At 47.0% G+C, this 13,553-nt stretch overlaps 1 protein-coding gene across 1 annotated transcript in view; it reads right to left on the reverse strand.

Moving 5' to 3' along the window:
* The window catches only part of LOC144164827 (carbonic anhydrase 12-like), a 52,621-nt gene extending 47,330 nt beyond the window's left edge, over positions 1-5,291 (reverse strand). Inside the window, exon 1 of the mRNA XM_077695089.1 lies at positions 5,111-5,291. The gene's annotated coding sequence lies outside the window, so the exon portion shown is untranslated. The remainder of the gene's footprint in view (positions 1-5,110) is intronic.
* Between the last annotated feature and the right edge of the window lie 8,262 nt (positions 5,292-13,553).

Here is a 13,553-nt window from a genome sequence, read left to right on the forward strand (position 1 = left end):
TAGGGCGGACATGTGTCCGGAATATTTTGAGAGTGACCAGTAATGAATGACGGTGCGTGACATTAATGTTTTTTGCTTTTTTGGTTGTGTTCTTGAAGCTTCCAATTGCAGATCGTAATTTTGTTTTTCGTCTGCCCCCCGTCTTGCTTTACTGCCTTCTGTAGACGTTTAACCGTTCGCTTTGCGCGTAAAACTTCTCTTGTAATCCAGTGATTCTTTTTCTTTGGGCGCGTAAGTCGTAATGGAATGAAGTTATTCGTGCGATGAGAAACAATGTGTTTGCATCGTAGCCAAAGCACGTCCACAGTGGTGGAGGGATTATGGGCCAAATCAATGAAGTTATAAAATTCATGAGCCAAGAAAGTTGACACACTAGCTTCGTCGGCTTTGTTGAAGTCTGCGACAGGAGTTAATGTCGATTCGAACCGTAAGCCATGACCAAGTGTTATTCGGCAGATTGGTACTCTGTGGTCAGATATACCCTCGACGACTTCAACGTGAGCGTGGTCAGGGTTTTGGTGGTAACTTATAAGTACTAGATCCAGTTTACTGGTACCTGTTACTTGACAACGCGTCGGGCACTTGGCGGAGGTTGAAGTTTTGCATGAGATTGATTAAAGCCTCTGAACTGGGTGAGGTGTGACGCATGTTTGTCCAGTTTATGTCTGGAAGGTAAAATCACCCATCAGCATGACTCCAGATCTACGAACAAGTTGCTGAAGAAAATCATGAACGGCCACTAAACACTCGCCACCGCAAGATGGGCTCCGATAAACGCAACCTGTCACCAAGCTTGAACCATTACACAATATTTTACAGAACACCGCTTCAGTTTCCGGAACGTGGGGCATTGAACTATGAGAAATTGAACGTCGAATTAGCAATGCCACGCCTCCGCCTCGAGATGGTCTGTCTTTTGGGATAACACCGTAGTTCGGGGGAGCAAATTTAACCAAGCGAAAGCAAGGTTAACCAAGCAAGGTTAACCAAGCGAAACCAAGACTCAATCAGACTAAGCGAAGCTTTTGTTTTGCTTATCCAAGGTTAGCGGAGCTAAGCCACAGTCGTTTTCATATCATGTAAACAACGCGCTATATCTACCAACTCAGCTAAGCTGATGTGACGGATGGCGGTGATCGACATTCGCCTCTAGAAATATAAGCCGGGCCTGAGTGCCACTCGCGTAAGGGGTCGCCCGAACCGCCGAAACGTGCGCCAGCGGCTTCCTCCACAGCCGGGAACCCTGATTGGCTGCAGCATTAAAGGCAACCCGCTTACAGCGAAGCCGTAGTCTTCAGCGTCATATAGGCTACGTCATCCTCGCAAAAGCTGCGTCAGTGCTTCCTTGAAGGGCGGCAAAGACTCACATGTAAGCAAGAAAAGAAAGAACGACCTTTTTTGGTCGTTTCTAGGCCCCTGGTACGTATTTGGTATGTGTCATCATGAACACGTAATCTAAGTATTTCGCGCATGAAATCGAAATCTTAGGAAGCCCATTTAGGGCCCCTTTAACGCCAGTACGCACTGTTTATACGGTCGCACGAAGCTGTCTGCATGCACGATGTGCCATACATGTACTAACTGAGGCGGTCAAGTGGCACGGTAATTCATTCAGGCCAACCTGGAGGAAGATACAAACAACGGGACCCACCGACGCGAGCCGCCGGCCGCGGATCGCTCCCCATCCGGGTTCGGAAAGCTTGACCCCGGTTGGTCGAATCCATGAAGGAAAGAAAAGGTTAGGAGAGGCCCTGACGTTACGTTTGTGAAGCCACAGCCGCCATGACAGGAGCCCATTGAGCCCCGCCCTTGTTCTCACTATCCTCTGCTCCTTCCGGTTTGATTTGACTAACATGGCATCGCCCTGCTCTCCCGCTTCGCAGCGGAAACAGCTTCGTCGCTAATTCCACCGTGCGATGTCATGTTATAAGCTGCAGATTTCGCCGTCAATTTGCCCATTCTAACCCTCACCTAAAGGTTCAATCGAAAAACGGCCTTCGTTTTTGAAATAGAAGGACGATTTTTCAGCTCTTAAACCTGGCAAAGTAGCCTTTGTCGTCGTCATAGCAACAGGCTAGCGGGATCACGAGTGGCTACTGCAGTGTCTGTTCGTAGATGGCGCTGAGAATCCAGGCACCCTACGCGAGGCGAGCGTCGCGCACGAATTGCAAACTACATCGCGCGTAGACTACGTACGCTTTTCACGTTTCCGCACATGAACTCTGTACACTCATGAAACTAAAACTGTCGTAATCTCTATTTCACCTGAATAAGTTGCTGCAATGGTTTGCAAGATGGCTCACTGTTGCGTACCGGGTTGTAGGTCGCACTCGCGATTCACAGGTACGTATATTTGCCCATGCGCTATTTGTCGAGCAAAAGGGCACTACGTGTCTGCCTCACTTTGTTTTGTGTTAGTTGAGAATAGATTCCCAACTGAAGCAAATCGCCGCAGAAAGTGGGTCGACGCTGCCGAAGCTGCAAACGCGCATCTTTTCACCGGCAGACCGATCAGGATGGAAAACCACTGCGCGAATCGACGAGATATCGCCACAAGATAACGGCAACTATGCTCATCGATCAGTCCAATTAATAACCATCGGGTGCTGTTTTCGATCGAACATTAGGCGACAAAAAACTGGCAGTAGAAGAAACGCTGCGAAATCAGCTGTAGTGCACACTATATTGCAGACGACGACGACGACGCCCCAGCGGCTGCCGCGCTTTGTTGCCAACGTAGCGAGGAAGCCACAGTCAAAGCGCCATAAAAAAATTTCTGTGGCATTTTGCCAGGTTTAGCCGCCGCAGCCATAAGAAACTAGGCAACACTGTCTATGAGGTCACGAAAAATGACGTCGCTTCCTCCACACTAGGATGCTAAGGGCCTCTCCTGAGTATTCTTTCCTCCATGGTCGAAACTAATGGGGAGCGCTTCAGTACGCTGCGCTTCATATAGTCCTGATGTAGCTCCCGTACCGTTTAAAACCCTCCTTACCAACTCGCGTTTGGAAACGAAGGCGGCTGCGTGAGTATTGAAGCAGTATATTTGAATGTTCAAGGGCTCTCACCAACACAGGCGATGGAAGAATGAAAATTGCCAATGTGACTCCAACTCGCGCTGCATCTTTATGCTTTTATGTCCGGAATTACTTTCCCCTTTCAAAAATCTGCCTTAAAGTACCTTTGGTCATACAAAGGCAGCTTATTACTTCGAACCACTTCACATTGAGTCAGGCATTTCGAAAAAACAAACACCTGGTACTCCTACCTACCGTCAACATGCACTACGCCGCTTTATGTTCAAGTTCTGAATCTAATTTGAAATAACCACACCCCATTCGATCATATATGTTCGAAGCAAATGTAAAGTCTTTAGGGCTATTTTGCATACAGATTGATGTTTGGTTTGGGAATATAATCAGAATATTTATTTTTATGCTTGTTCACAATTCCCTACGCTACACTACGTCTTTTAAATAGTGGAATGTTACAAATCTTACATTGAATTAGCTAGTGGTTCCCTAGAACAGGCCGTAACCCTTGTCACTTGAAAGCGGTACTTAACAAACATTCATTGCATCCCGTTCAACGAACAAATTGATTTTTTCATGCAGTCAATAGGATTTAATAAAAATGCAAGTTAGCCTTACGGATAATTTTGTATTAAAGATTTCTGCGTGTTTTACTTTGCACACGATGTGTGTGTGTGAGTTGGTAATGGCCTTTATAATACTATTGCGGTTATTGCCATTCGCACTATTCTACCTCAAATAGCGTAGAATCCACTGCCTCCGTGAGGACGCGCACGCTAGGATTGAGCGCCTTGATGGTTCCCACTTCGTGAATCTACAGGAAGGTCGTCGCTGCTGCGGGTTATACGTTGTCCCGTTTTGGCAGGAAAATATGTAACAGAAAAGCATGGGCATACGCAACATACGCAAAGCATACGTAACAAAAATGTCCGCACATCCGCTCCAGTCGTTGCAAATGTCGACAAAACACGACAGTCGACTGGCGCCCCTGCCAAGTAAGTGCCTCCTTCTCTTTCCCGCTCACCTCTCATGGCGTTCCTCTCCCGTCTCGTTCCTGCCAAGATAACACGCTAGAGGTCTGCTCAAATCAATTTAAATTTACCGCTTTACCGCGTTCCACTGCTCCAAGTGGATTACTCCGATGCCCGCGCTGCCGTACCACGGATACGCGCGTTAGTCGAGGCACCCTACTATAACATTTGTAGAGTCACGTTGCCCGACTCCACGAGCGTTCCGAACGGAACGTGGAATTTATCTAGTGCTACCTTTCGTTGCTGTTGTCGTATGATTTCTCAAGTGCCGCCAGGAGCGCGGGCCACGGCAGGCGACAGTTGTCTGCATATTATCGACAAAAGACGATAGTCTAGGCAAATGTCGAAGAATTATTTTTCGACATTTGCCAAGTGAATGCTTCCCTTCGCTTTTCCGCTCACCTTTCATGCTGTTTCTCCTGCGTTTCACCCTTCCTAAGGTAAACACGCTAAAGGTTTGCTGAGGTCAATTAAAATTTACCGCGTTCCACTGCTCCAGGCCGGGTAACTCAATGCCAGCGCTGCCGTACGCAGGAGACGCGCATGAATCGAGGCGGCCTACCTAAACGTTTATAGAACTGCGTTGCCTTAATCCAGATGCGTTCCAAGCAGAACTTAAAACCTATCTACTGGAACCTTTCGTAATTGTTGCCGCTTGAATGCTTAAAATACAACCAGAAGCTATATTGGTGCGAGCGACAGCAGGCGACAGTGTGAATTTCGTTCTGCATTTAGTGTAGTATTTCACTTCGAAAAACCAAGCATCTATAATTTTTTAAATAATGAAGTACTGCAAATATCCTTTATGTATTGAATTCCTGCCTTGTGTTTGCGTAATGTCTTGTTTTCGTTCAACAATTTTGATAAGTATGAACATATAGAGCGAACTTAGACGTTTAGATTTCGCTGTGAGTATATAAAACTATTGCGCAGACTTTGTTTTACTTTGGTCGGGTGACTGAATCGGGTCACGGACATACAGACAGACCCAAATTTCTTGGTTGAACTAGCCCAAGAATGACTATCGCCTTTCAAAACTCTGCTTACCCGAAACTCCGCTGGAGTCCGTCTTGGTCGCATTGGGGCACGTGGCCTCCCAGTAGACCCAGTTGCCTCCGTCGCAGTACTCGCGCCCTGCAAGCAGCCGCGTTCAGGGTGGGCTGAGAACATGGGCGTTGACGGGTTCCTGTTTTTAAATGCGGAGCATTTCTTAGGCTCGCGATGTCAGTCGTCGATGTTGTCGGCGCCGAGGCGCAGGTGCGCGTCTCTCCCCCGTACCATCCTCGCTCTCAACAACAGCTGCGGCGGTGTGGGGGGAGCGCGTCTGTGCGCGCAGGCGTCGTAGCTACCCGTGCGCTGCATCGCGCTCAACAGTAACGGCGGCAGGGCGTGTACACGTGATAACGGCGTGGTGGGTGCGTGGAAACTTCGCGCGCTTGTGTACGGAAGTGTGCGCATGCGCGTCTCTCCCCCGTACTCCTCTCCCTCCAACGCGGGCGGTGTGTATATAAGCGGCGGAGCGCGCGTTCGGAATTCAGTCAAGGGCGTCTTTGCTTGGCTTTCCCTTGACTTGACGCTATGCTTGACGGCACCAAGCAAAAAAGACAGACTTTAACTTTACACTCCTTGCCTTCGCTTCTCCTTCATTCAATAAATAAGAATAATAAAGACGAAATAACAATTAAGCATTCCCAAACCATACCAAATTACGCAACATTCACGCGATACCCCCACCACTCTGCGACGCATTTACCCGAGTTCCCCCCGTGGGAAGATGCAGGCGGGTTTTTTTTTTAAACTGGTTCCATACGTGAGGGTCGCTAGCAGGGGAGTAGGCTACGGAGGTAACGGGGGCGGAAATGACTCCAGTTCTTCCACTTCGCGGTAGAGGGTTAGGAAACGGGGCCTCTTACTCAGCCTTTCAGATAACGATCGTACTCGTGACGAGTCAAGGATGCTAACAGCCACCACAGGCGGGGCCGGACGATGTAAGAAACATTAATAACCGGGGTTATTGAACCATGCTTGTGAGCTTGACCCGTGAGGCGGTCTGCTTCATTCCGGAGGCTGTTTTCGTCCTTGAACACTGTTATAGACGCAGTCGGCAGCGTACAGTGGCCTCAGTAATGCGCTATGCGTTACGCATCACTGTATTTATTCTGTGCTCGCATTCGGAGTGATCTTTCGTCTCACCATAACTGCCAGCTCACGCTTCAAAGTGGTTGCTTCGAGTTGATAAGCTTGCTCCGCTTTTCACGGTATCCAGAATACAAGGCGGCAGAAGTGGCGCTGGGGCCTCGGTCGCGATCATGGTCTCGAAGATAACTCCAGCTTCCAAACCGGATGAGCCAATACTACTGGTCCCGTGATACATAAATGAGTCCTTAGGTCCAGGGGTTTATCCAGAATTTCGATTTTGGGGGGTTGTCAGTATCATCCTGGGGGTGTCTATAAATCCCTCGGCAGGGTGCCCATAGTGGTGAAATCCTCTGGGGTGTGTCCAAATACTTCTGGCGGAGGGTTATTAGGCGAATGTCAAATCCCTGATTGCGGTGATGAACAGCTCCTTTCTTCCACCTTGCATTTACGACGCTTGATTCGAATTTCATGATGGCTGTGGAAGATGCTGTACCGACTACATTTCTTGATAATTAGTGCAAACGCAAAGAGAAGAAAAAATCGCACTGCGACGAGCCCGTGCAAATATAACGGACGACTATTATCTTTCTCCAAGAACGCGACGCCTAAGCAACGTGCTGCGATCGAAATTTGAACCATTCAGACCCAAAGATCGCACGCGCGTTGTTTATGTGTCATCTTTCTGTTGTCTAACAGTAAAACAATCTCAGATAGCCTTGAGTTAAGTATAAAATAGTCTACAAGCTGTTTGTATCAAGAATAACTTTTTCTCCTGAGCATGTTTTCAATGAGGACGACTGTTTCTTTTTCGGTTGAAAATCATTCATTATTAGGAATGAAACATATATATATATACATATATACGACTTCATAATCAAATAGTTATACTGTCGTCCACTAATATTAGTAATCATAGGTATTAACAGCTGCAATACAAGGAACTATTTCTTTTAATTATAGAGAGTCAGGTAGTGGCCACAGAACGCTCGTGGGCAGAGCTTTTGCTACGCTCTTACCCTGTCATCAACCATAGTTTATATGAGCCCCATAACTTCATGTACTGCTTTAACTCCAAGGAATTTCTAAAGCAGGCGGAAATAACTAATTTTGCAGTGAAATTTCGAAGTTCACAAAAAATTTCTTAAGCAGCGGAAATACTTTTAATTTTGCAATGACAATTTTAAGCTGAATGGTGGCGCCGTTGGGTATGTAAATGTGACACTACCTTACGTCTCAACACAATTCCGTCGATTTCAATAAGTGATTCAAAAACAGCGTAAAGGAATGCGAAAGGTTGCACATTACTGCTGCTTTGGCCGGGAACAAGTTTTTAAACATTTCTTTTCATCTCAGGTGCAGTTAAAAGTACGTTGCTGCACAGCTCTCTGTCATTGTTGCTAGCATTCCTTTTGGCGGGATGCGACGCGTATTTTCAGTTACAAAGCCACACGGACGCCCGCCCTTGCTACGCAAAGGCAAAATCAAAATTATAATCGCACCAAGCGGGGGACTCAAGAGAAGGGAGTAGGACATCGTCAGCCAAGTACTGCACACATACGTCGCAAGAATGAGAAACGCTAAGTATACCTCAATCGTCAGCACCTCAAGTGTCAGACATAGACACAGCTGACGCTTTGAGAAAATTCTCTTGGATGACCCTCACGGGTATTACCAACAAAGTTATCGCCTATGTGGCGTTTTGTAATTGGAATGTGAAGTACGGCGAGTCGTTCATGGGTTTCCAGGCGATATCACATCGCAATAACAACTGGACGGCCGGCGAATCAGAGCCCAATAAGAAATAATCTGAGCCAAAATCCTCGGGAAGTCGAAAGCGGCGTTGATCACCTTCGAAGGTCAGGCGGAGGGGAAACGCCATAAATCGGTTATCGACCAACGAGACAGGTGTGTCACGTCTGCCTGAAACCGGGACGTCACTCTTAGGTTTTCCCCACGGCCCGTACAGAGTGCCGTATAGAGACCCCGACCGAGGGACATGGCCGAGTGAAGCGTTCCGCCCTGTGCATTGAGGCGCACATCCCCGGTATGCAGAATGCACAAAGAAACTCGGGAAGGCTGTCGTGCCACCGGCAAATGGAGCCAACGGAGTACGAGGCACGACAGTGACAACGAAACACTATGTACGGCCACGGTTCAGCTGCTACTGTCCAAGGCTGGAGGGGCGCAACAGAAGCGGGTCGCAGTCGAAGTCCCCAGTTAGACAGGCGCCATGGAAAAACAATGGGAGTTCTCGAGCCGAGAAAAAACATGTCACGAAGAAATAAAGGAAGGCAACAACACTGGTACCAACGACGGGAGATCAAACTAGCTGGCTAACACAAACACCAAAGGAGAAAGTACTACTAAGTGACAACATAACATACAGCTATTGCAAAAAAAAAATCGCCCAGAAAAACAAAGATAAAAGAATAAATATAGAAACGCAGAACTCCCAAAGCAGCCCTGCCAGGAGAGGCAGTGTTAAGCTAAATTAAACTTATCTTTCCCCGTGGTTTGGCATGACTGTTGTATTGCCCAAAGAAAGGTCTCCACGGCAACGTCTTTGTGTACACTTCTTAAGACGGCTTGAAAGGAGATGAAGTAAAGATGATGATGATGTTTGGATATATTGGCGCAACGCCAACTTAAGACAAATAGGGCCAAACAAAAGTCATTTAATGAGAGCGACACGAAAAGTAAAAATAAACAGTGTAAAACACAATGTAATGAAGATGACTGGCGTAAAGGGCCAGGTTGTCAAGATGCATGATAAGAAATGAGATGGAAAAACTTTACGCCCGTAAGAAACTCAAAAAACAGTTTGACTGAATACATGGGCTCGTCTCCTAAGAAGTATGACGGGTGTTGTGGAATAAGTCATGTGTATAGTAGTGGGCAGTGTCTGCGTCGTGTTATGTCAAGTGCCTTGCATTGAATGAGTATGTGGATTACGGATAGGCCCTATCCACACCCGCTGCACATGGGTCTTGGGGATCCCGTGAGCTAGTGGGAGTGTGTTACATGTGTGTGGCCTATCCGTAACCTTGCCAAGGCAAATTCTGCGTGTCTGTGGTGTTGATCGGTTGTGTATCGTCCCAAGTGTGATTTTACAATGTGGAGCTGGTTGTCTCTGTTCACTCCAATGTCTTTGCCATGTTTTACGTAGTTGTTATTTTGTGTGTGGTTTCAAGTCAGTATAGGGTACTCTTTTTATGTGCACCATGCGTGTGAGTGCAGCAGCGGCCATTTCATCTGCTGTCTCATTTCCAGCGATCTCCGAGTGGCCCGAGATCCAACAAACAGTCACCTCAAGGTGTCCATCATATGCCGACATAATTATCCTAGGAGCAAGATTGATGACGTAATTTCTGGATTTCTTTCGGGATGACAATGCCTGTACAACGCTTAGGGAATCAATGTAACTGACAGATTTTGGAATATGACATTTGACAATGTGATTCACAGCAAGAAAGATTCCACAAGCCTCTGCTGGGAAGATGCTACAAGTTACATTCATGGTCTCAAAAACTAAAATTGGGTCCGTGCGCAGCTCATAACACGGCGGTGGCAGTTTTGGAGGCGTCGTTGTAAAATTCTGTACACTGGTACTTCTGCACTGCAAGAAAGAGTTGTAGAATCGCATTTCTCGGTAGCCTATTTTTATCGAGTTGAATGAAAAATAAGTCACACGACACAGTGCGAAGATGCCAGGGTGCTATAAAATCAATGCAAGATGATTTCAAGATGTTTAAAAAGGAGACATTAAGTAAAGCCGCCTCCTGTCTCCCTCTTTGTGAGAAGGGAACAGAAACTGATGGGCGATTTAAGAAGAGCTGTGACGTGGATGTATCCATAAAAACAGGTTTAAAAGGATGGTTGTTGATTGATGATATTTTGCAAACATATAAAAAATCAACATATATTTGCTGGTACTCCAGGCACAATTTGTCACATTCCGCATACAGGCTCGTACGGAAAGCACCACACGAGAAGCGAAGCCCCAGGTGCCGCACTGGGTCGAGCATTTTTAGAGCTGTTTTTGTGGCCGACCCGTAAACAACACTTCCGTAATCCAAACGAGACCCTACCAAAACGGTATAAAGGTGCATCAGGAGTTGTTTATCTGCACCGTATGATTGGTGAGAGAGGACTTTCAAGATATTCATTGTTTTAGACATTTTTTTTAGTTGTTTGATGTGAGATATGAATGAGTTTTTCATCCATCACCACATCAAAAAACGTGTGTTCGTTTGTAAAAGCAATTGGGCCACCATTGAGATTTATTTCAGGATGGGGCATTACTCCGCGTCTCCTTGAGAATACGACACAGGTACTTTTAATGGCATTAAGTTGGAAACCATTTTCGTCTGCCCAACAAGAAAGTTTCTTTGCTCCAAGCTGGACTTGACGTTCACATATGGATATGTTACAAGATTTAAAAGATATTTGTACATCATCCACATGCACTAAACAGGAGATTTATGGAGGCATTGCTTTCCGAAGCGAATTCATCTTGACGATAAACAGCGTGCAGATCAAAACTCCGCCTTGAGGCACGCCATTTTCTTGAATGTGAACTCTTGACAGTGCCGACCCGACTCTGACATGAAATGTTCGTTTGGACAAGTAACTATCAAGGGTGTTCAACATATTACCTGTTACATCATAGGATTTTAAGTCTGCAAGAATGCTGTAACGCCATGCCGTATCATACGCTTTTTTTGAAGTAAAAAATACGGTCATACAGTAATGTATGTGTATAAAGGCATCTTTATTGTATGATACTAATGCAACAAGCCGATAATTTGTGGATCGCCCTGACCGGAAGCCTGCCTTGCAGCTCTCGAGAAAGCCATTGTACCCAAGAAAGTACATGAGACTCCGGTTAATCATCTTATCGAAGAGCTTGCATAGGCAGCTGTCAGGGCAATGGGACTATAGCTTGACGGAGTAGAAAAGTCCTTCCCTTCTTTCAGAAAAGCCAGAACTATTGCCTCCCTCCAAGGCCTTGGAAGGTGCCCCGATAGCCATATTTGGTTGTATAGGTGTAGGAGTGTCTCACGAGTATCTGCGAGTAGGTGTTGCATAGTGTATGTAATGTTGTCTGCACCTGGAGCTAAAGCCTTACAAGTGGCGAGAGCAATCTTCAGCTCAGGGAGTGTGAATTCAGAGTTGTATGCAGAATGTGACTTGTTGTATAGGCTTGTTTTCGGCAGATGTTTTGTGCTGCATGAAAGTGTGTAGTGTGCAGAACTAGACACGTGTTGGAAGTCTTGTACAAGTGTGTTAGCCTGATCTTCCAGTAAGTCCCCTGTCGTGCCAACAGGTGCAGGCTATGTGTGTGTTGTCCTTTCAGTTTACGTATTCGGGTCCATACCTTGTGGGTGTGTGTGTATGAATTTATGGATGTGAGAAAGGGGCACCAGCACTCCGTTTTTGCCTCACGGCGCACACGCGTACCTAATTCCTTTGCTTTTTAGAAAGAAATAATGTTAAAACTTGTGGGATATCTACGGAGGATGCCCCTCGCCCTGTTCTAGGCCTCCCATGCACTCCTGCAGTCGTCATTTCACCAAGGCCTTCTCGGTTTGCGCAGGGCCCCAGAGGCCTGGGGAATTGACTTCTTGGCGGCGGCGAGAATGTGCGCCGTGACGAGCGGGGTTGCCTTCTCTACAGGTAAGTGTGTTTTGTATGTGTAGTGTAGTTGAGATGTCTCTGTGAATGTGTTCCAGTTTGCTCTTATTACCAACAACCCAGTCAAGCGATGGAAAGAGTATTGAAGAACGAATAGCCAAGTCAAGATTTGAATAAGTGTTGTGTCCTATATTATGCTTTGTAGGCTTGTTTTTGTTAAATGGGCATGCTCCTGAATATATTAGAAATTTTTCGATTAGGCGACCTTGGACGTCCGTGCGAAGAGAGCCCCAAAGAGGGTTGTGTGCATTGAGGTCGCCTATAAGAATGAAAGGTTCTGGTAGCTGATCTACAAGGCCCTCGAAATCGGAGCTTGAAAACTGGAAATCAGGAGGGATGTAGATTGCGCACACTGTTATTAGCTTATTGAAAATTATGGTTCTAACGGCAATAGCCTCAAGGACAGTGTGTAAGTGGATAGGGTGACATGCTAATTATTTTTGGGCAATGATGGCCACGCCACCTGAAGATGTACCCCCACCATCCCTGTCCTTCCTAAATACCATGTAACTATTCAAGAGATTTGTGTATTTGGAGTTTAACTGTGCTTCTTGTAGACATATCACACTTGCCTGATTGGAGTGCAATATTTCGAAGACAGCATCTAGATTTTTAAGGATGTCTCTACAGTTCCACTGGCTGATATTTTCTCTTCCCATTATGTACATTTAAGAGCTACTCGAATGGGGGTGTGGGTTTATGTTTTGTCTATCGGGGCTTCTATTCTTAGAGCGGGTTTCTTTGGCTTTTCTGTTGGTTTGGACGCCGCAGCCCGTTCCTTGCGCTGCGATTGAGGCAGGAATGGTCCGACGTCCATTTCCTCCTTAGATGTTCGGGGGGTGTCCGGCGGACCGCGCGCCATGAACTTACCACCCTTTCGGGTGCCTTTGGTTCCAGCCACCAGTGCCGCGGACGGGGCAGGCGGTGGGGCTTGGATGGCCGCTGCTGTGGGCCCTCCCGTCTCCATCTCCTCCGTGCCGTCAGGTGTTCCTCGGGTCGGTGGAGAGGAAACAGTGAGAGCGGCAAAGCTCCCAGCGGCGATTGCAATCGGCACATTTGCTGGAGTCGCCACACTGGGCGATTCCTGACAACTCAGGACTACCGAAGGCAGTCCGGTAAGAGATGCGGCCTCCACAGCCTCTACAGGTGTTGTAGAGGCAGCAGGTGGCAGCTCAGTCGAGGGATGGGGCAGCAACACATCAGCAACAAGGCTGCAGTGTGTCGCCGTGCTGACCAAACGCCGCTCCAGCCCCCCGCGGGCAGCGTCTGCATAGGATGTGGCCGAAAGCAGCCCGTGCTTTTGGCGTGCCTCAGCAAAGGTGATGTTTTCTGTTACTTTCATCTGTAGAATTTTTTTCTGCTTTCAATTTCGGGCAGGTTTGCGAATAGGCAACGTGTGGGCCACTGCAACTGGGGCATTTCACTGCGCTTTTTGGGCAGTCATCCGGTGAATGGTCATTCTCTGGACATTTAGGAGAAGTCAGCTTTCCTCGGCACGATACAGTTCCATGGCCGTATCGTTGGCACTTAAAGCAACGCCTGGGATTAGGGACATATGGTGGTACACTGCAGCTTAGGAAGCTCACTTTTGCCTTTTCGGGTGGGATTGTGAAATCAAATGTTAAGACAAGATGCTTTGTTGGGATTTCTTCATTTG

Source organism: Haemaphysalis longicornis, unplaced genomic scaffold (genome assembly GCF_048455015.1).
Source record: "Haemaphysalis longicornis isolate Haplotype H1 unplaced genomic scaffold, Haemaphysalis longicornis Haplotype H1 scaffold_14, whole genome shotgun sequence".
Classification (NCBI taxonomy): domain Eukaryota; kingdom Metazoa; phylum Arthropoda; class Arachnida; order Ixodida; family Ixodidae; genus Haemaphysalis; species Haemaphysalis longicornis.